The sequence below is a fragment of the Heptranchias perlo genome, unplaced genomic scaffold, assembly GCF_035084215.1.
Source record: "Heptranchias perlo isolate sHepPer1 unplaced genomic scaffold, sHepPer1.hap1 HAP1_SCAFFOLD_163, whole genome shotgun sequence".
In the NCBI taxonomy this organism is placed as follows: domain Eukaryota; kingdom Metazoa; phylum Chordata; class Chondrichthyes; order Hexanchiformes; family Hexanchidae; genus Heptranchias; species Heptranchias perlo.
The window spans coordinates 4,161-25,831 of NW_027138892.1; the positions used below are offsets into that span (position 1 = coordinate 4,161).

Here is a 21,671-nt window from a genome sequence, read left to right on the forward strand (position 1 = left end):
TCGAGTGTTAAACACGAAGATCCGGAAGTTGCTGTCCGAGATGCAGCACGAAACAGCATCTCGCTGTCTGACTGACAGTTACATTGAACAGCGTGAAGTTCCTGTATTTGTGTGGGTGATAGGAACTAAACTCACCACAGAAAGTTAGGGCTTGTCCATTTCAGTCTAAGTACCGATTTTAATGGCGTGATAAGTCTTAATTACTGCCAATCTACCTCTCTGGTACTGAAAATTAACTTTTACCAGTGTGGAGTCTCATTCTTTCAGCTTTTAATTGTTGGAGATTTTTTTTTAAATTAAATTTTTGTTTTGCTTTTTTTCTCTCTCTTAGTCCAATCTTTCATTTCCCTCTTTATTTCACTTTCTGTAACTGATTTGACATTGAATTCACTATTCTCACTTACATTTCCTGGTTCAGACTCTGCACTGTTCATTAACGATGCTTTAATCCGATTGATTAAGGAGATACACAGTTGCTTGTCCTGTTCACAGAGGTCCCACGTGCCCTGCAGAGGGCGCCGCGCTGTTTGGCTCTCTCACTTACAGCAACTTGCTGTACAAAAGCTCATGGAAACGGAACGGGCACAGGCAAGTCTAATGAACGATGGACGCCGTTTGTTCGCTGGCTACAGTGAATTGTGGCCCATTACGGTGAACTGGGAAGGGGAGAATGTGACCGAGGCACATGAGGATAAGCAGAGAGGACAGAAGGTGAACTACGCCGGGTGACGTGGGTTAAAATCACCCCTTTTCAACTTACGCCCGAGTGGCAAGTTGACAATGTACCCCAATATCTCGAAGTCTGGGGGGTCATTTTAAATTTCAGCGATGATGTATAATGGGCGGTGGATCTGATATCACCCGTTTTACACCATCGCTAAAAGTTAAAATTACCCCCTGGGATTTTTCCAAACAGATCAAGCCCAGTATCCCCAGCATTCCCGAAAATCATAAACTCCTCACACCCAAATACTTCAACTGTCCTTCATCAAACACCGTCTCTCAATACGGGACAAAACATTTCCTGATTACCAAATCCATGGCCTTAAAATGATAAGTTCAGTGCTCACTTCCTCCTTCACACAAATAGTTTGTGATACGCGTCACCAACAAATTATTTCTGATGCTAATTATTTTAGTTGCTCTTGAAAGTTTCCTAAACTCCTTTGATTTAAATGATCAGCCCAGAGCCGTGTACGTTCCAGTATTTGTTGTATTTTTTCATTCGTCAAACCATTTCTAATTTTAGATACCAAGAAACCTGCCTCCTGGAAAGTGCTGGCAATAGTCCTTCTGGTCATCTGTTCTGCTCTAAAAGCAGCACTTGTTTCACAAATAATAACTGGTCAGTAAAATTAATTTTATTATTTTTCTCTTCATCACTCATTCCTAATTCATCCTGGTTCACACTGTTGGCCCAACGGGGGAGGAGGGATCATTAGAGCTGTCTCTATCCCATCAAAATAATCCCAGGAAATGTACAGCACAGGTTAGATACAGAGTAAAGCTCCCTCTACACTAACCCATCAAATATTCTCAGGGCAGGTACATTGCGGGTTAGATACAGAGTAAAGCTGTCTCTACACTGTCCCATCAAACACTTCTAGCTCAGCTGCAGCACGAATTACAGAGTAAAGCTCCCTCTACACTGCTCCATCAAACACTCCCAGGGCACTACACCACATGTTCGATCCAAACAGTTTCCCTGTGAAATGCGTCCCAGACTGATACACTTCAGATTTAATATGGAATAAATTTCCTCAACAATCGTTCCTTATCAGGTAGAGCACGGGTTAGATGCAGATTATCATCTTCATTACAGTGTCCTGTAAAGCAGGTTAGAAGCAATGTAAAGTCTCGAGATACAGTTTTTCCCCACAACATTTTCCAACTGTTGCTATCGTATTATTGAAGTCCACAAATGCCTCTCAATATTTGCAATGTTATATAATTTCAAAGGATTTCAGAAACAGTGAAGCTTTGGAGCAGAAATTGCTCGGAGCGGCGAACCAACAGCGCTCGCCGCTCCATAGATTTATACGAACCCTCTAACTTACCGCCGTCGTTTCTTCGGGCACTTCCTCGAATAGGAAGTGGAGAAGAGTCCAGCGTCAGTTCAAGCGAAGCTCCGACCCTGGGAGAAGCAAGAGGGTCGATCTCTCCCCTCGCCCTGTCAGATCACAGCACTTTTGTCAAGTCGCGTGACTCTCTCTGCAGACTTAGGAACTTAGGAACAGGAGTAGGCCATTCAGACCCTCGTGCCTGCTCCGCCATTTGATAAGATCATGGTTGATCTGTGATCTCACTCCATATACCTGCCTTTGGCCCATACCCCTTAATACCTTTGATTTTCAAAAAGCTATCTATCTCAGATTTAAATTTAGCAATTGAGCTAGTATCAATTGCCGTTTGCGGAAGAGAGTTCCAAACTTCTACAACCCTTTGTGTGTAGAAATGTTTTCTAATCTCGCTCCTGAAAGGTCTGGCTCTAATTTTTAGACTGTGCCCCCTACTCCTAGAATCCCCAACCAGCGGAAATAGTTTCTCTCTATCCACCCTATCTGTTCCCCTTAATATCTTATAAACTTCGATCAGATCACCCCTTAACCTTCAAAACTCCAGAGAATACAACCCCAATTTGTGTAATCTCTCCTCGTAACTTAACCCTTGAAGTCCGGGTATCATTCTAGTAAACCTACGCTGCACTCCCTCCTAGGCCAATATGTCCTTCCGAAGGTGCGGTGCCCAGAACTGCTCACAGTACTCCAGGTGCGGTCTAACCAGGGTTTTGTATAGCTGCAGCATAACTTCTGCCCCCTTGTACTCTAGTCCTCAAGATATAAAGGCCAGCATTCCATTAGCCTTACTGATTATTTTCTGCACCTGTTCATGACACTTCAATGATCTATGTACCTGAACCCCTAAGTCCCTTTGGACATCCACTGTTTTTAACTTTTTACCATTTAGAAAGTACCCTGTTCTATCCTTTTTTGATCCAAAGTGGATGACCTCACATTTGTCTACATTGAATTCCATTTGCCACAGTTTTGCCCATTCACCTAATCTATCAATATCGCTTTGTAATTTTACGTTTTCATCTACACTGCTTACAATGCCACCAATCTTTGTGTCATCGGCAAACTTAGATATGATACTTTCTATGCCTTCATCTAAGTCGTTAATAAATATTGTGAATAATTGAGGCCCCAAGACAGATCCCTGCGGGACTCCACTCGTCACATCCTGCCAATGTGAGTACCTTCCAATTATCCCTACTCTCTGTCACCTTTCGCTCAGCCTAAGTCCGTACCTTTCCCTCGATTCCATGGGCTTCTATCTTAGCTAACAATCTCTTATGTGTGACCTTATCAAATGCCTTCTGGAAGTCCATATAAATAACATCCATTGACATTCCCCTGTCCACTACTTTAGTCACCTCTTCAAAAAATTCAATCAGGTTTGTCAGGCACGACCTACCTTTCACAAATCCATGCTGGCTCTCTCTGATTAACTGAAAATTCTCGAGGTGTTCAGTCATCCTATCCTTAATTATAGACTCCAGCATTTTCCCCACAACAGATGTTTGGCTAACTGGTCTATAATTCCCCGGTTTCTCTCTCTCTCCTTTCTTAAAAAGCGGAGTGACATGTGCAATTTTCCAATCTAGAGGGACAGTTCCTGAATCTAGAGAACTTTGAAAGATTGTAGTTAGGGCATCCGCAATGTGCTCACCTACTTCCTTTAAAACCCTGGGATGGAAACCATCTGGTCCTGGGGATTTGTCACTCTTTTGTGCTGTTATTTTCCTCATTACTGTTGCTTTACTTATGTTAATTTTATCGAGTCCCTGTCCCCGATTCAATATTAGTTTTCTTGGGATTTCCGGCATGCTATCCTCTTTTTCGACTGTAAATACTGACGTAAAGTAATTGTTCAACATGTCCGCCATTTCCCCATTGTCAATGACAATATCCCCACTTTTAGTTTTTAAGGGGCCAACACTGCTCCTGACCACCCTCTTTTTCCTAATATAACTACAAAAGCTCTTCGTATTGGTTTTGATATCCCTTGCGAGTTTCTTTTCATAACCCTTACTATCTGTTTTGTGACCCTTTGTTGATCTTTGTATCTTTCCCATTCGCCAGGATCTGTGCCATTTTTGCCTTTTTGTATGCCCTTTCCTTATGTCTTATACTGTCCATGGCTGTTTTTTTTGGCAAGTAGAGTTCTTGCCCCTCAGGGGTATAAACTGATTCTGTATCACGTTAAATGTTTCTTTAAACATTTCCCACTGATCGTCAGTCGTTTTACCCATTAACAGATTTGCTGTTTACTGTGGACAGTCTCTGTCTCATCCCATTGAAGTCGGCCTTGCCCAAGTCTAGAATCTTAGCAGCTGATTCACTTTTTTCCCTTTCAAACACTACATTGAACTCGATCATGTTATGATCACTATTGGATAGATGTTCACGCACAGTTAAGCTGTTAACTGAATCTGGTTCATTACTCATTACTAAATCTAGTATGGCTTGCCCCCTTGTTGCCTCTAGGACATACTGCTGTCGAAAACTATCCTGGACTCACTCAAGAAATTCACTACCTTTCTGACAGTTGCTAGTCTGCTTTTCCCAATCAATGTGAATGTTAAAGTCCCCCATTAAGACCACTATGCCTTTCTTACACGCTTGTCTAATCTCTGCATTTATACAATCTAGCACTTCAGAGCTGCTGCCAGGGCTCCTATATACAACTCCCACTATAGTCTTAGATCCTTTCCTATTTCTCAGTTCAACCCATAAGGTCTCTGTTGGCTGCTTACCTCTCGTTATATCCCCCTTTATCATTGAAGTGATTTCATCTCCAGTCATTGAGGCTACTCCTCCCCCTCTTCCATTTTCCCTATCTCTCCTGTAGACCTTTTTACCCGGTATATTTAGATCCCAATCCTGACCATCCTGCAGCCATGTCTCAGTAATAGCTATCATGTCATACCCTCCAATTTGAATTTGAACCTGTAGTTCATTTAATTTATTCCTTATACTCCGTGCATTTGTATATAGAATTCTTAGTTGGGCTACACCCAAGCCTGACCTTCAGCTTTGATGCTGGGTTAATCACCTTACGCCTTCTAGTTTTAATTTTATCTGTTGTGCCTAAAGTACACTTTCTTTCCGCTGCTCTACGCTTTTCCCCTTCACTTGTTCTTGAACAAATGTTTTTTAACTATTTGTATTATAAATTTCCCCTGGGTATTCCCCTCTCTTGCTGCTCTCAAATTTATTCCCTTCTGACTCCCCGCTCAGGTTCCCATCCCCCTGCCACTCTAGTTAAAACCTTCCCCAACAGCACTAGCAAACACCCCCGCGAGGACATTTGTCCCGGTCCTGCTCGGGTGTAACCCGTCCCGCTTGTACAGGTCCCATCTTCCCCAGAACCGGTCCCAATGTCCCAGGAATCTAAATCCCTCCCTCCTACACTATCCCTGCAGCCACGCATTCATCCTGTCTATTCTCCTGTTCCTATACTCACTAGCATGTGGCACTGGTAGTAATCCTGAGATCACTACCTTTGAAGTCCTGCTTTTTAATTTATCTCCTAACTCCTTAAATTCACCTTGCAGGACCTTATCCCTTTTTTTACCTATGTCGTTGGTACCAATATGGACCACGACGACTGGCTGTTCACCCTCCCTCTCCAGAATGCCCTGCAGCCGCTCAGTGACATCCTTGACCCTAGCACCAGGGAGGTAACATACCATCCTGGAGTCACATTTGCGGCAGCAGAAACGTTTATCTATTCCCCTTACAATTGAATCCCCTATCACAATAGCCCTGCCACTCTTCTTCCTCCCCTCCTGTGCAGCAGAGCCACCCGTGGTGCCCCAAACTTGGCTCTTGCTGCTTTCCCCTGATAAGCCATCTCCCCCAACAGTATCCAAAGCAGAATATCTGTTTGAGAGGGAGATGGCCCCAGGGGATTCCTGCTCTACCTTCCAACTTGAAAACCAGGAAGTGAAAGGTGCAACATTAAAATCATTGTAGAATTGTTATAATCAGCGAAAAAAGAGAGCGTAAGAAACAATTTAATTAAATAAGAGACAGAAGGGAAAAGTAAAAACAATAAAGTTTTTTTTTTAGTGACCAAAAACTATGAAAATAAGGACTAATGAGACTCCACATTTTTAAAAGTTAATTTTTAGTTGTTTGGCAGTCATTAAGACTTACTGCACTGTTAAAACTTAGTTTAGATCTGGTATTTTTAAGCGTACCTGTTTTGTAGCGATATTAGTTTATTTCCAGCTGGGCAGATAATCAAGTTGGCGCATTTTCAATGATTTCTCTGATTGCAGCGGGCGATATACCTTTAATTCAAAGCTGTCTTATCGCCGGCGAACCAGTAGGAGTAAGTTCTGGATTTTCACGCTTCACTGTGCATCTGTGAACACTGAAACTTGCTCCTCCATTTCACCACTAACAACGGAGAGTGCTACTGAGCTCACAATAATTTTACAAGCAATTTCTGCCCCAATATATCACCAAGCTTGTTTTATAGTTTATCTTAGGTTCCGTGTTTATTTCACGTTAATTGTGAGTTATTTTTGACATTGTAAAGAGTTTCTCATTATTTTAAGGCTATTTCGTTAACAAGGAACTTGAGAAAGTGAACGGCAATTTTATACACCTCCAGGAAAAATACATGCAACTTTGGATGAGGTTTTGTGATCAGAATCGTGCTCCAGGTATGTATAATAATTATTCATATTTTAGGAATCTATTCATCCTTCCACCTATTGACGTAACCAGCCACTCATCCATGTCCCCACCGATTCATTCCCTTATCCATACATATACACCCATTTGGTTATTAACTTGTTTTTTTGTCTGTCTGGCTGTCTATCTATTATCCATCTATGTATCTATCAATCTATGTATGTATGTATGTATGTATATATGGTCCTGCTAAGAGAATGTCAGAAGTTGGGAACTAAATTAAAAAGCAGGACCTCAAGGATGGTTACCCCGGGATTACTACCCGAGCCATGAGTTAATTGGCATAGAGATAGACAGATCAGGAAGGTGAATGTGTGGCTGAAAGACTGGGGTGGGAAGGAGGGGTTCCATTTCATGGGACACTGGCACCAGTACTGGGACAAGAAGGAGCTGTACCGTTGGGATGGGCTCCACCTGAACCGGAATGAGACAGTGTCCTAGCGGAAAGGATACATAGGGCTATCAATAGGACTTTAAACTCGTAGGACGGGAGGAGGGATCTGGGGAAGAGAACATAAGTCTGAAGGAAAAAGAAATAGGAAATGAGAGAAAAGGTCAGACCAAGTTAAGGAATATCAGTAACAAACGGTCAGGGAACAAATACAGTTACAGAACATGAGTGCAAAATGACTTAGAAACAAAGGGATGGGAACAATTACTGAAAACAAATTAAATTGCCTGTACAGCAATGTGTACAGTGTCCGAAATAAAACGGGGGAATTGGAGTCAATAATTCATAGCGAGGAGCCAGATGTGAAAGGGATAACTCAAACATGGTTACAAACGGAACAGGAATGGCAGTTAAATATTGCAGGGTATAATGTATTTAGAAAGGAGAGAGAAGGAAGGTGGGAGGGTTTGGGGTAGCCATACTAATTAGAGACAACATAATGGAAATAGAAAAAAGGGACATAAGTAACTTTAGGATAGAAACTAGATCCTTATGGATTGAGACAAAGGATAAGAAGGGATCGATCACGTTAATAGGGGTATTCTACAGACCACCTAATAGTGGAAGGGAAGTGGAGGAAGAAATATGTACGCAAATCTATGAAATGAATAAAAAGCATCGAATAATAATGATGGGAGATTTCAACTACCCCTAAATAAACTGGCAAGAAGAGAGGCAGGGAAAGGAGAAAGGGGAATAGAGTTTTTACAGTGTGTACAGGACTCCTTTCTTATCCAGTATGTGAGAAGCCCAACAAGAGAGGAATCGCTGCTGGATCTACTAATGGGAAATGAACTAGAACAGATAAGGAAAGTAAGAATTGGGGAACATCTTACAATGTTCACAACACACAAATGTTACACCCTCGTTCAAAAAAGGGTGTAAATATATACCCGGCTAAGACAGGCCAGTCATTTTAACCTCGGTGGTAGGGAACATTTAGAGACGATAATCCGGGACAAAATTGATTGTCACTTGGACAAGTGTGGATTAATTAAGGAAAGCCAACACGGATTTGCTAAAGGCAAATCGTGTTTAACCAACTTGATTTGAGTTTTTTGATGAGGTAACAGAGAGGGTTGATGAGGGCAATGCGATTGATGTTGTGTATATGGACTTTCAAAAGGCATTTGATAAAGTGTCAGATAATAGGCTTGTCAGCAAAATTGATACCCATGGAATAAAAGAGGCAGTGGCAGCATGGATACGAAATTGGCTAAGTGACAGGAAATGGAGAATAATGGTGAACAGTTTTCGGACTGGAGGAAGATGTACAGTGTTGTTCCCCAGGGGTCGGTTCTAGGACCACTGCTTTTGTTGATATATTAATGACCTGGACTTGGGTGTACAGGACACAATTTCAAAATTTACGCTTGGCACAAAACTTGTAAGTGTAGTAAACAGTGAGGAGGAGAGTAATAGACTTCAAGAGGACATAGACAGGCTGGTGGGATGGACGGAAACAAGACAGGTGAAATTTAATGCAGTGAAGTGCGAAGTGATACATTTTGTCAGGAAGAACAAGGAGAGGCAATATAAACTAAATGGTACAATTCTAAAGGGGGTGCAGGAACAGGGATACTTGGGGGTATATGTGAACAAATCTTTGAAGGTGGCAGGACAGGTTGAGAAAGCAGTTAAAAATGCATACGGGATCCTGAGCTTATGAACAGAGGCAAAGAGTATAAAAGCAACGGAGTTAAGTTGAAACTTTATTAAATACTGGTTCGGCCACAACTGAAGTATTGTGTACAATTCTGGGCACCGCCCTTTAGGAACGATGTGAAGGCCTTAGAGAGGGTGCAGAAAAGATTTACCAGAATGGTTCCAGGGATGAGGGATTTCAGTTACGTGGATAGACTGGAGAAGCTGGGGTTGTTCTCCTTAGAACAGAGACGGTTGAGAGGAGATTTGATAGAAGTGTTCAAAATCATGAAGTGTTTAGATAAAGTAAATAGAGAGAAACTGTTCCCATTGGCAGAAGGGTCAAGAGCCAGAGCCAGAGATTTAAGGTGATTGGCAAAAGAACCAAAGGCGACATGAGGAAATTTATTTTTACTCAGCGAATAGTTATGATCCGGAATGCACTGCCAGAAAGGGTAGTGGAAGCAAATTCAATTGTGGTTTTCAAAAAGGAATTGGACAAATACTTGAAGGGAAATAATTTGCAGGGCTGCGGGGAAAGAGCGGGGGAATCGGACTAACTGGATTGCTCTTACAAAGATCCAGCACTGGCTCGATGGGCCAAATGGCCTCCTTTTGTGCTGTAATGATTCTATGGTTCTATCTTGGCAATAATGATCATAACATAATAAAGTTTAAAGTAATGATTGAGAAAGACATAATAAGACAAAGGCCAAAGTAATTGACTGGAAAAAAGCGAATTTTGAGGGGATGGGAGTGGAACTACGGAAGGTAAACTGGAAAAAAATTAGACAGACAAAGAAATGGGACAGCAGTGGGTAATAATCAAAACGATGATCAATAGAGTTCAGGAGAAATATATACCTCTGAAAATCAAAACGGTGATCAATAGAGTTCAGGAGAAATATATACCTCTGAAAAGCAAGAACAAACTCGCCAGTAATGAAACACCATGGATGAATAAAGAAATAAGGGTAAAATTGAAACTAAAGAAACATGCATACACAAATGACATAGACAATGAAGGAGAGGATGACAAAAGGGAATACGAAGAGGTTAGGAAATAAGTAAAACAAAACAATTAGGAAAGCAAAGAGGAACTGCGAGATTAATTTATCAAAAAATATAAAAACAAATAGTAAAGTATTCTACAGGCACATAAATAACAAAAGGAAAAACAGAATAGGGATAGGGCCACTAAGGGATGCACAAGATAAACTCACAGGTAATGACAGCAAAATGACAGAAATATTGAGCAGTTACTTTGCCTCCGTATTTACCAGGGAAACTAACAAGGTGGACAGGACATTAGAAGAAGTCGAAAAAGATATTTAAACACTTCAGATAGAAAGGGGTGAGTTAATTGATAAACTAATTGAACTTAGGGAGGATAAGACCCCTGGTCTGGATGGATTGCATCGGCGAATATTAAAAGATGTTAGGGAGGAGATAGCAGAGGCACTGTTACATATATATAAATTCACTAGAAAAAGGAGTAGTGCCAGAGGACTGGGAGACAGTTAATGTTATTCCTATATTTAAAAAGGTAAATGGAATAAGTCCAGGCAACTATAGACCAGTTAGCTTAACGCTGGTGGTAGGAAAGATAATGGAATCTTTACTTGAAGATGTAATAGAAAGACATCTGGAGAATGAAAATATAATAAAGAATAGTCAGCACAGATTTCAGAAGGGAAAGTCATGCTTGACCAACCTTATTGAATTCTTCGAAGAAGTAACAGAAAGAGTAGACAAAGGTAATTTAGTGGATGTAATATATTTGGATTTCCAAAAGGCCTTTGATAAGGTGCCACATTGTAGACTCATGGCTAAGGTCAGAGCAGGTAGAGCCACGGGACAGGTAGCAGAATGAATAGCAAGTTGGTACGAAACAGAAAACAGAGCAGCAGTTAAGGGTAGCTACTCAGACTGGCAGAAGGTTGGAAGTGGTGTTCCACAGGGATTCGGGAATTGGAAGTACAATCTCAAAATTTGTGGATGAACCAAATTGGGGGGTGTAGTTAATACAAAGGAAAAATGCATCAAAATGTAAGAGAACATTAATAAACGTGCAGAATTGGCATGTAATTAGCAAATGAATTTCAATATTGGTAAGTGTGAGGTGCTGCATTTTGGTAGGAAGAATAAGGAGGCCACATACTGCTTGCATAATCAGAGTCTAAATGGGATAGAGGAGCAAAGGGATCACGGGGTACAGATACACAAATCATTAAAAGTAACAGCGCAGGTTAATAAGGCTTTAAAAAAGGCAAATCAAGCACTAGGGTTCATTTCTATCTGCCCATCTATTTCTCTCTCTATCTATCGTTCTATATAATCCAATTGTTTCTCTATCTCTAGTGAAATATGCCAACAAAACCTGTTGTCTTACAGAGTGTGATGAGATATTTTGTCCAAAGGAATGGAAGTTTTTTTAACGGAAGTTGTTACTTTTTTTCAACTGAACGACGAAATTGGACTGCAAGTGCCAAGTATTGCAGTGGGAACAAATCCCATCTTGTGGTGATCACTAGTCAAGAGGAACAGGTGAGAGTTCATCGTACCGTGAGAATATAATATCACTTTAATTAGACCAATGATTATGGGGTAGATATTTCGATCCTGTACTCGTCAGCCTGCGATGTTTGATTTCATTAAATAAATGGATGAAGAACTGTGTGCACAGGAGCAAAGAAGTGGAATTTCCCCGCTGGGTAGATTTTGTCTTCACCATCTGAGTGGTATCGGGCGGTGTCTATAACGGGTGCTCAGGACTGGCGGCAGGTCAAATATCATCCCGTAGACTCCCTCGGCATGGTGAGGAATTAATTCGGCTTAGCAGTAGTGTTTTCATTTCCATCGTCTTCAATGGCGGGGTGTGAAACGAGCGTGGCGTGAAACGGGCGGCCGATTCACTATCACTCGGTTTGTGCCACCGCGCAAGAGGAATTTATCCCCCGGTATTTTCACACTGCCAATGATTTTGCGCTCTCACTTCCTGTAGGGTCGTACAAAACAAAGTTAAGAGTTCCAGTGTTACACACGGTTGATTCTCACACTCACACTTATGCACTCTCACACACACACACACTCACACTCAAGCAGTCTCACTCACACACTCAAGCACTCAGTCACACACACACACGCTCATACACTCAGACAGACATTGGTACGCTCTCTCACACACGTGCTCACACACAAACTTATTTTCTAACAAACTAATAAGAGGATCCTAGCAGGAGCCTATTGTCTTATAAAGAGAAGACCATTCTGTTGTGTAGTCTATCTGCCACTGTCTCTATTTCTACCTCCTTCTCTATCTCTGTCTCTCTGCGTTGTAGCCTTTCTTTTGTCTTCTATTGTGTCAATATATTTACAGTTATTCATCTCTTCTTCCTCTTACCTTAATGACCCGTACATTCTTCTTCCCTCCGCTCTATCAATCTGCACTGGGTTTAAATCAAGGGTCATCATCTCCTTGTGGTCATGCTCATTATCCGCAAGATCTAAAACCGTGGACTCCTCAGGTCTCTCCGAATTTTCGGTTCCAGCCTTAGCTCAGAGTTAGCACTATCGCCTCGAAGTTGAAAGTTCATTGGTTTAAGTCCCACTCTAGAGACGTGAACACGGAATCCAGTCTGATACTCCTGTACAGTACTGAGGGAGTGCTACACTGTCGGAGGTAACGTCTTTCAGATGAAATGTTAAACCAGAGGAGAACATAAGAGGGGTAAAGAGAGTGTATGAGAATAGATTAGCGGACAACATAAAATGGAACCCAAAAGTCTTTTGTAAACATATAAATACTAAAAGGGCAGTCAAAGGAAAGGTAGGGCCGATTAGGGTACAAAAAGTAGATCATCGTTTGGAGGCAGAGGGCATGGCTGAGGTACTAAATGAGTACTTTCCGTCTGTCTTCACTAAAGAGGAGGATGCTGCCAATGTCACAGTAAAGAAGGAGATAGTAGGGAAATTGGATAGGATAAAAATAGATAAAGAGGAGATGCTGAAAAGGTTGGCAGCACTGAAAGGTGAAAAGTCACCTGGTCTGGATGGGATGCATCCTCGGATGCTGAGGGATGTAAGGGTGGAAATAGCTGAGGCTCTAGCCACAATCTTTCAATCCTCCTTGGATAGGGGAGTGGTGCTGGAGGATTGCAAATGTTACACGCCTGTTCAAAAAAGGGGAGAGGGATAAACCCGGTAACTGCAGGCCTGTCAGCCTAATGACGGTGGTGGGGAAACCTTTAGAGACAATAATCTGAGACAAAATTAATTGTCACTTGGAAAAATATGGGTTAATAAATGACAGACTGCCCGGATTTGTTAAACTCAAATACTGTTTGACTAACTCGATTGAGTTCTTTGATGAAGTACCGGAGAGGGTTGATGAGGGTAGTGCGGTTGATGTGGTGTATCTGGACTTTCAAAAGGTGTTTGATAAAGTACCGCATAATAGACTTGTTAGCAAAATTGAAGTCCATGGGATTAAAGGGGCAGTGGCAGCTTGGATGCAAAATTGGCTAAGAGACAAAAGTAGAGAGTATTGGTGAATGGTTGTTTTCCAGACTGGAGTGAAGTACACAGCCATGTCCCCCAGGGGTCGTTATCAGAACCACTGCTCTTTTTGATCTATATTAATGACCTGGACTCGTGTATACAGGATATAATTTCAACGTTTGCAGATGACATGAAACTCGAAAATGTAGTAAATAGTGACGATGATAGTAAAAGGCTTCAGGAGGACAGAGAGAGACAGGTGAAATGGGTGGACACATGGCAGAGACAATTTAAAGCAGAGAAGTGTGAAGTGATACATTTTGGTGGGAAGAATGAGAAGAGACAATATAAACTAAATGGTACAATTTTGGAGGGGGTGCAGGAACAGAGAGACCTGGGGATCTTTTGAAGATGGCAGGACAAGTTAAGAAGGCTGTTAAAAAAGCATATGGGTTCCTGGATTTTATAAACAGAGGCATAGAATACAAAAGCATGGAAGTTCTGTTAAACCTTTATAAATCACTAGTTAGGTCCCAGCTGGCGTATTATGTTCAATTCTGAGTACCACACTTTAGAAAGGATATCAAGGCCTTAGAGAGGGTGCAGAGGATATTTACTAGAATGGTACCAGGAATGCGGGAATTCAGTTGCATGGAGAGACTAGAAAACATAGGAACAGGTGTAGGCCATTCAACCACTGGAGCCTGTTCCGCCATTCAATGAGATCATGGCTGATCTGTATCCTAACTCCATCCACCCGCCTTGGCTCCATAATCCCTTAATACTCTTGGCTAGCAAAAATCTATCGATCTCAGATTTAAAATTATTAATTGAACTAGCATCTACTGCTTTCTGTGGGAGAGAGTTCCTCACTTCTCCAACCTTTATGTGAAGAAGTGTTTCCTGAAGTCTCCTGAATGGCCTGGCTCTGATTTTAATGATAGGCCCCTTTGTCCTAGACTCCCCTGCAAGCAAAAAAGGTTTCTCTCTATCGACCCTATCGATTCCTTTCATTTCCTAAAACCCTCAATCACATCACCCTTTAACCTTCTATACAAGCTAATACAAGCCTAATGTATGTAATCTCTCCTCATAATTTAACCCTTGGAGCCCTGGTAACATTCTGGTGAATCTGCGCTGCACTCCTTCCAAGGCCAATATATCCTTTCTAAGGTGCGGTGCCCAGAACTGTACACAGTGCCCCAAATGTGGTCCAACCAGGGCTTTTATAGCTGTAACGTAACTTCCTCCCCTTTATATTCCAGCCCTCCAGCTTTAAAGGTTGACATTCCATTAGCCTTTATGATTATAATTTGTACCTGACCACTACATTATAGTGATCGATGTACATGGGCCCCCAAATCTATTTGAACCTCCACTGTTCCTGGATTTTCACCATTTAAAAAATACTCAGATCGATGTTTTCTTGTTCCGAAATGGATGACCTCACATTTTCCTGCATTGAAATCCATCTGCCGCAGTTATGCCCATTCACTTAATCAATCAATGTCTCTGTAATTTTAAGCTCCCTTCTACACTACTTACTATGCCACCCATCTTTGTTTCATTGGCAAACTTGGATATATGGCTCTCTAACTTGTATTCTAAGTTATTAATAAATGTAGTGAATAGTTAAGACCCCAGCAGAGATCCCTGGGATACCACTAGTCATTTTCTTCCAATTCGAGTACACATTACAAGACTCTCTGGGGGACAAATTGGACAGTGGCCGTTTTTGGGCCAGGATAGCATGATGTGCTGTTACCCCGCGCCCAATGGTTCCTGCGCAGGCAGGACGCAAGTTTCCTGGCGCGGTGGACTCAATTGCAATCAGCGTTCCATTCCGGGCCTTGCTCATGGAATCAGTGCAATTCACACTTTCCACCACCGGGGGAGCTCAATCTCTTAAAGGCAGACTGTCTGTTAGAAAGCTCTTCAATGTAGCTGGTACCTCTTATTTGCTGAAAATAACGTCTGCACGGAGTCTGAACGGAGATCAGGCATCGCACACGTAAAGCACAGATGCAGGTCCCGTCCCTATGTTTACACACTGAGTTATGTTAACACATTGAATAAAGGATGTGCACCACTAAATCCCACATCCTCCAATCTGCATGCCAGACCTCACCAATCTGCTGATCTGAGTTTGTACGAGGCCTGCGAGATGGTGTGCACCAAAGTTCTCTGCTGATGCACCAAGGGCGTTGGTGCAAGAGCTGGACAAAAAGAGGGGCATCCTATATCTGCAGTGGGGGGAGGGAGGGGGGCAATAGTCCCTCTAGACATACACCCAAACGGCAGTGGGAGGCAGTAGGGGACGAAGTCAGTGCCAGGCGCACAGCATCATGAACATGGATGCAGTGCAGGAAGAAGTTCAGTGCTTTGACATGATTGGTCAAGGTGAGTGAGGTCAACTTTAAGTAGTGTCTCCTACCAACTGCACAATGTACCACACACCCATCACCCACACACCAACAAACTCTTTCCATCAGTACTCAACTCTTCCAACCAGATGCTTCCTCTCACCTTCACACATTACCACTGTTTCAAGCCGCCCACCCACAACTCACAAGCCACAAGCTGGCAGCTATTCAACCATAACAGGCACATCACCCAGACAACACGCATTCTTGCAGGAGAAGGTGGCGCATATCAAGAGGCAGCAAGTGGCAGTGGCATTTAGCCCCTCGAGCCTGTTCCGCCATTCAATAAGATCATGGTGGACCTGTGATCTAACTCCATATACCCGCCTTAGCTCCATCCCTTAATACGCTTGGTTCACAGAAATCTATCAATTTCAGATTTAACTTTCACTCGTGAGCTAGCATCACCATCTGCAGAAGAATGTTCCAAATGTCTCTCACCCTTTGTGTGTAGAAGCATTTTCTAAATTCACTCCTGCACGTCCTGGCTCTAAATGTTAGGCTATGTCCCCGCGTCCTAGTATTCAAGTCTAGGAGACCTCTAAAAACAGTTTAAAATGTCTCGGCAGCCAGAAGCAAAAATCTAGCCACAAACCTGTAAATCCTGCAAGGTCTCTTTTAAATAGCGCCGATGGGGGGTCCTCCAGGAACTCTACGATACGTTCAGATGGTCGGGGTTAAGACTGTGCGTTGAGTTGAGCGTTAAGTCACAAAATGGTGTCTATCACTTTAAATCAGCGTTGCACACTGATTTTATCCATTTTCTCCCTACTTTACATGATTTCAGTGTTCGCCATCTGCGCCTGTGCAAACTCCTATACCAAGATGACATCTGGTGCATGTCATGCTGGAAACGTGCGTGCGCATCCAAGACGCCATCTTGGATGTCGGAGAGGCCGTGTTGTGCCGAAACAATGGGCGCTACACGACCCAATTTAGAGCCCTCTCTCTTCTACCGCCGAACCAATCCCCTAACCAGGTCAATAATTCGCCTTCAATTCCATGAGCTTTACTTTTTGCTTCCAGTCTCTTGTGAGGAACTTCATCAAATGCCTTCTGGAAGTCCATATAACCTACATCCATAGATATTCCTGAAAAAATTTAATTAGGTTAATTAGACATGACCAATCCTTTACAAAGCCATGTTGCCTCTCTCTAATCAGCTCAAATTTCTCTCAGTGTTCACTCAATTTGTCCTTAATTATAGATTCCAATAGCCTCCCCACAACAGATGTTAGACTATCAGGCCAATTCTGGTTTCTCTCTCTCACCTTTCTTAAATAATAGAGTTATGTTTGCAATGTTCCAATCCAATTCCTGAATGGAGAGAACTTTAGAAGATTATGGCTTAAGCATCTGCAATTTCCTAACCTACTTCCTTTAAAACCCTGGGGTGGAAACCATCAGGTCCTGGGGATTTGTCAGCCTTTCGTGCAGTGTTGTGTAGATGGGAGCTTTATTTGCTGATACTATTTTCTTGCTTATGTTAACTTTGGTAAGTTCCAGACTTTGACTTATTTTTAGTTTCCCTGGAATGTCAGATATATTATCCTCTTCCTCTACTGTGAAGACTGATACAAAGTGCAGGATATTAAGTGGGAAAAACGGGTGGGCTGGGGGCGGGGGGGCATTGAAAATTGTAACAATTTCAGACCCACCTCCAACTCGCCCATTTCTGGTTTTCACGGGGCCGGGACAAGGGGCGGGACGAGGGGCGGGGAACCAACCCATTCCCAGGAGGCGGGTTGGTCACTAAAACCTTCCAAGGAGGCTGCGGGCCTCCATTTTGAAAGGTTCTGCGATTTCAACCTCTGGGGGCCAGGATTCCCAGGCCTTCTCCTTCAGGCCATGTGAGAGGAGGAGGAGAACACCCGAAACTGCAGGTAAGTTCCTTTATCGCACAGTTTGTGCGCACGGAGAAGCAGGAGTGCTTCCCCCAGACCCAACAGGCCGACCTACTGCGACCCCCTCCCCCCGACGATCGCGACTCCCCCACCATGCTGCCCCCCCATCCACACAATCTAAGATTTATCTGTTCACTTACCTCTTCCTTGCTCTTCTCCCGTCCGATTGAGTCCAGCCTGTCAATCAGTCTCGTCTGAGAGACGGGAAAAAGACAAAAAAAAAAATGTCCTGACGTCAAAATCATAAGGACATCTTGGAAACCCGTATTTCCGGGTTTCCCGTTCGCAATTCGACCAACCCAGCGCCTCCACCCACCTTCCCGGCTCGGAGCTAAAATTATGCCAAAAGTAATTATTCAACAATTCTGCCGTTTCTATTTTTTCATTTGCAACATTACCCACATCTGTTTCGGAAGGACCCACGTTACCATTGACGACCCCTTTTCTTCCAATATAATTGTAAAAACTTTTTGTGTTAATCTTGATATCCCTCCCAAGTTTCTTTTATTATTCTTTTTTTGCAGCTCTCACTATCTTTTTTTGTCTTCCTTTGCTGTTCTTGCTGTCTCTCCCAGGCCCCTGGATCTATGAGATTCTTTGCACTTTTATATGCTCCTTCCTTTCGTTTTATGTTATCTCTCACTTCTTTTGTCCACCATGGCTGTTTTATTTGGGAAGTAGAGCTCTTGCCCTTTAGGCTTATACACTGGTCCTGTATTAAGCGAAATTATTTTTGATCACCTCCCACTGTTCATCAGTAGTTTTACCCGATAACAGTTTTGACCAGTTTGCCGTCGTCAGTCTCTGTCTCATCCCGTTAACATTCCCAAAATCTAGAATCTAAGTAACTGTGTGACGTTTCTCCTTTTCAAATCTAACATGGAACTCGATGATATTGTGATCACTGTCAGATAAATGTTCCCTTCCTGTTGGATTATTAACTAAGTCTGGCTCATTACTCATCACTAAATCTAGTATGGCCTGCCCTCTTCTTCTTGTCCTGCTCAATTGGTTCTAGAACACATTGTTCCAGAAAGCTATCTTGAATGCACTCAAGAAATTCACTACCTTTCTGACTTGAGCTCGTCTGCTCTTCTCAATCCATTTGAACATTAAAGTCTCCCATGAAAATAACTCAGTTTTTGCTACAAGCTTCTCTAATCTCTGAATTAATACATACTACCACTTCATTGTCGCATCAGGAGGTCTGTAGACAACTCCCATTTATAATTTTAAGTCCTCTCTTATTCCTCAATTCTTTTTGAGACTGGGACTGTTCTCCTTCGAGCAGAGAAAGTTAAGGGGAGATTTATTAGAGGTGTTGAAAACCATGAAGGGTTTTACTAAATAAGTGAGAAACTGTTTCCAGTGGCAGAAGTGTCGGTAACCAGAGGACACAGATTTAAGGTAATTGGTTAAAGAGCCAGAGGGGAGATGAGGAGAAATTGTTTTAAACAGCGAGTTGTTATGATCTAGAATGCACTGCCTGAAAGGATGGTGGATGCAGATTCAATAATAACTTTCAAAAAGGAATTGGATAAATTGTTGAAGGGGAAAAAATTGCAGGGCGATGGGGAAAGGGCAGGGGAATAGGACTAATCGGATAGCTCTTTCAAAGGCACAATGGGCCGAATGGCCTCCTTCTGTGTTGCATCATTCTATGATTCTATGAAACAATGAAACCAAGGGCTCGATTTTCGCACTCGCAGTCGGGTGCGTTGGTGGCGGGGAGGGGGCTACGAAAATCGGGGATTCCCGGGGCGGGAGCCCGGCTCCAACCCGCCCACTTCCGGGTTCCCCACTGACGCGCTCACATGCACGCAGCCCCCGCATGTGGGACTCCCGCCAGCAATTAAAGCCGGCAGGGTGCCACTTAAAGTAATTGAACAGGTACTTCAGGTCGTTTACAGTCCTGATTGACCTGTTACTTCAGCAGGGATGGGATTTTGCAACTGACTGGGACTGTTTCCCGTACTGGGGGAGACACTCCCAGTTCAAATGGACGTGTTGCAGCCATCAGCCTGTGGCAGCTGCAAAGGTCTATTTGACAGGTCGGGGGCGGGGGGAGTCCCTCACTCATTGCAGGAGGCCACTCTGTCACTTTGGACAAAGTTTGGCCTCCACCACCACCCTCCTAACAATAAAATTCACCAACTTGCACACTTACCCCGGTGTCCAGACACTTGTACCTACCTTGCGGACCCCCTCAGATGTACATCTTCCGGATGGGGGCCGCCGTAGCTGCAGTCATGACCTCCTCGGAGGACGAACAGCATCACCAGCCTCGCCGTCCACCTCTGACACGTGGAGCTCCACAACACAGTGCTGTGACACACCCACCTGCACAGCAGGAGGGATGGCAACCGCAGAGAGAGATGTGTCGCAGAGGGCACTACCCTCATCACAGGGTCCACAGACAGAGGCTCAGCTTCCTGGACCTCTCTGAGCAGCAGTGCACACGGAGGCTCAGAGTCACTAGACATGTAGTCGTGGACATCTGCAGCCTCCTTCATGCCGAGCTGCTCCTGGCTGGCCCGAGCACCATCTTCTTACCTGTCGCTGTCAAAGTCACCACTGCCCTCAACAACTTCTCCTCCGCATCCTTCCAGGGTGCCACCGGGGACATCGCCGACGTCTCTCAGTCATCTGCACAAAAGAGCCCTGCAAATACACCTACACCCACTCTGCAGTGACACAATGGGTGGCATCAGTTGTGGGTCTTCATTGTGATCCTCAGGAAAGGGCATTATTGCACAAACCAGACAAGATTCGCAAAGACATGGCACTGGTGGTGCCAATATAATATGTGATGTGAGTTGATCAGAAATTAAATACAAGTAAAAACCATGACAAACCCTGAAACACCCTTGTACATTCCCTTCATGCTCACAACACGTTTGCCTTACGCTTCCTCCTGCACATATGTGATGCATGCCCTGTGGTTGCAGCACAGGTAGTGACAAGTTGAGTGAGGCTGACTGTGAAAGAGATGCATGAGAGGGTAAGTCTGAGATAGAGCCATGAGATTGTATGAGGATTGGGTTGAGTGGTAGTGGCGGGAGGAGTACTGGCGAGGTGAGTAAGTGCAGGTAAGATGAGGATGAGGTTTGAGTGGGTGTGAGAGGTGATGTGACAGAGTAGTGTTGGCAGTGCAGAAGGAGATGTGGGGTGGGGGCAGTGATGTGGCAGATGGAGTGTAGGAGAATGAGTAAGTGTACTCACTTTGGCTGACCTACTTAGGTCATTGCAACGCCTCCTGCACTGTATGCAGGTGGGCGATATGTTGGTGGTGCAGGTGACCTCCTCTGCTACCTTGAGCCAGGCCTTCTTGGTGGCAGAGGCAGGTCACTTCCTCCCGCCCGCCGGGGGGATGATCTCTGTCCTCCCCCTCCTCCTCACCCCATCTAATGATACCTGGAGTGAGGCATCATTAAACTGGGAGCAGCCTTCCCCCTGGGCTGCTCCATGCTGTAATTATTCCGATTTCTTGCAGCATCAGTCAGTGGAGGACTGCCCCTTTAAATAGAGCTCCTCCAGCTGACAGACCTTACTGCGCATGCGCAGTCCGCCGATGTGGAGAACAGGTAAGTGGATCCAATCAGTCTGCGATTGCGCGCGGAGCAGACTGATTTCACCGGGTGCGTTACCCACGCGTCCAATCGACCCCCCGCCGCCATGGTAATATCGGGCCCCAAGTCTCCATCTGCCCTCTCAGGTGGGTGTAAAAGATCCCATGGCACTATTCGAAGAAGAGCAGGGGAGATCTTCCAGCATCCTGACTATTACTTATTCTCAACCAACATCACGAAACCAGTTGATCTGGTCGTTATCTAATTACTGTGGTGACTTGCTGTTCTCAAACTGGCTGCTGAGTTTCCCCTCATTTCAAAAGTCACTGACCTTCAAATATATTAATTGGCTGTGAAACACTTTGGTGCGTCCTGAGGTCGTGAAAGGCGCTGTATAAATGCAAGGTCGT

At 43.7% G+C, this 21,671-nt stretch overlaps 1 long non-coding RNA gene across 2 annotated transcripts in view; it reads left to right on the forward strand.

Moving 5' to 3' along the window:
* The first annotated feature begins 1,253 nt into the window (after nt 1-1,253).
* The window catches only part of LOC137309357 (uncharacterized), a 37,831-nt gene continuing 17,413 nt past the window's right edge, over nt 1,254-21,671 (forward strand). The window contains exons 1-3 of one of the 2 annotated variants that reach the window (XR_010959825.1): nt 1,254-1,345; nt 6,632-6,739; nt 11,227-11,412. This is a non-coding gene — a long non-coding RNA (uncharacterized lncRNA). The remainder of the gene's footprint in view (nt 1,346-6,631; nt 6,740-11,226; nt 11,413-21,671) is intronic. The other variant, XR_010959824.1, reaches the window with a different exon arrangement.